Below are 2,358 nucleotides of genomic sequence, written 5' to 3'. Positions count from 1 at the left end.
AACAATCAGAGCATACAAATCAAACACAAGCGGAAGCTATCATGTCTGAGTACAGACATCTATAAATGAAAAAGGCTGAGAAGCCTGACTATCTACCAAATCCTGCCGAGGCACAAGATCGTAGCTGAGGTAACAAGCTAGACGTCGAAGTCCACGCGAAACTACTAGCGAGACCGAAGTCTCTCTGCAAAAACATAAATAGGCAAACGTGAGTACAAATGTACCCAGCAAGACTTACATCAGAACTATCTACATATGCATCATTATCAACAAGGGGATGGTGGGGTTTAACTGCAGCAAGCCAGCTTTGACTCGGTGGCTATCCTAAACTACGACTGCAACGTAACTCTTTGAGGTGGCGCACACGAGTCCACATATTCACCATATCAATACACCACTATGGATCCGCTCCCGTCTCCCTACGAGAACGCCATCCATAGCACTCACGCTTATCTTGCGTATTTTAGAGTATCCACTTGCACTTGTCTATGAACTGATATAAGCAACCCAGAAGTCCTTTTCCGCGGACACGGCTATTCGAATAGATGATGTTAACCCTGTAGGGGTGTACTTCTTCACACACGCTCTCACCACTTACCGCCGTTTACACGACATGTACTCGGCAACCTTCAAGCGGAAGCCCAACGTGGGTGTCGGCCACGGCCTGCCTAAACACTCAAGTCTCTAGTCCAGGTTTATCGCCTATTCGGGTTCCATCCATGAGGAGATCCGGCCGGAGTTTCGCTCACAGCCCCAAACGATGTGAACAGGGTTCCGTGACACCAAACGGGCGCCCGGTTTACCCGGCCACGTGCCTACCGCATCACAGCCCACCCCTACGGTCAGCGCTGTCCACGGCCTCCAGCATACTACAAACACCAGAAACTACTTGCAACTCCTGGACAGAGGACAAGGGTGATTAAGAAGCCGAGAGGGTCCATTGGTTTCGGGCCCAATGCGTGGTAGTAGCTGAATCATGGATCACAAACACAGAACTCAGTTCCTGAGGACGGCTGCAATGAGACAACCCACCATGTACTCCTACATGGCCTCTCACCGCTATCTTTACCAAATCGTGTTCACACGCTTAGCTCACACACCGTAGGACATGTTCACACACCTCTGATTCATCCCCGATGAATCAGACCTGACTCAACTCTAAGCAATAGCAGGCATGACAAACAAACATGAATGAGTAGGCACATCAGGGCTCAAACAACTCCTACTCATGCTAGTGGGTTTCATCTATTTACTGTGAAATGACAGGTCATGCAGAGGATAAAGGGGTTCAGCTACCGCAGCAAGTAACAGATGAATCGGTGTTGTCCTAATGCAGTAAAATAGAGCAGGAGCGAGAGAGTGGGATTTTATCGGAATGAACAAGGGGGTTTTGCTTGCCTGGCACTTCTGAAGATAATATAGTTCTTCATCAGTGTCAACGATCACATCATCGATACACGTCTATCGAGAGGGGACAATTACCGGCAAATACAGAAAAACACAATCAGTGCAATGCACAATATGATGCATGATCATGACATGGCAAAATGAATGTGTTTTGGGCTAATGCAACTAAAACCAAATTAAATGAAGTTGGTTTGAATACAAGATTCAAATTCAAACTCCATATGTGATTATTTAAATGCCCTTTACTTCATTTGCCCTAAACAGTAGTGATAAGTTGTTCTAACATGCATGAAAATGGTACAGATGGATTCCTTGAATTTTTCTGATAATTTTTCATATATAATTTATTTAATTTGGAGTTACGGTTATTTTTCTATGATTTTTTAGAAGTTTTAGGCATTTTCTGAAATTTTCTGATTATTTAGAATTAAAATAATTCCAGAAAATGAATTATGACATCAGCACTGCGTCATGCTTGCATCAGCAAGTCAACAGGGCTGCCCCGGGTCAAACCTGACGTGTGGGGTCCACACGTCAGTGACACAGGGGCTAATCCCGCGTTGACCCGGGCTTTGACCCACTACGGGGCCCACTGTCAGTGGCTGTGGGGGGTGTTTAGGGCGTCATTAGTGTTAATTAGGCGTGCCACGTCGGCAGTCGCCGGAGTGTCGCCGGCGACGACCACGGCCGACAGCGGAGGTGCACCGTGCGCTCGCTACGGAGCACCATTTGACGTGCGGTTTGCTTCTACGGGTTCCTTGGAGGAAGGCGCATCTAAAGAGGCAAGTGACAACAGCTGGGGTGGCCGGAGCTGCCGGCGGCGAGCTCCTTTGCGGCTGCCGGAGTTCGGGCAATCTCGGGGTCGGGGTTAGGGAGCACGGCAGGAGGAGCTGGGGCGTGCTACGGACTCCTGAGATCATGGTGAGCACGTCAGTGGGCTCGGATACGAGC

This window comes from Triticum dicoccoides, chromosome 7A, assembly GCF_002162155.2.
Source record: "Triticum dicoccoides isolate Atlit2015 ecotype Zavitan chromosome 7A, WEW_v2.0, whole genome shotgun sequence".
Lineage (NCBI taxonomy): Eukaryota > Viridiplantae > Streptophyta > Magnoliopsida > Poales > Poaceae > Triticum > Triticum dicoccoides.
The sequence above is the reverse complement of the archived record's forward strand: the minus strand, read 5'-3'. Positions refer to the sequence as shown.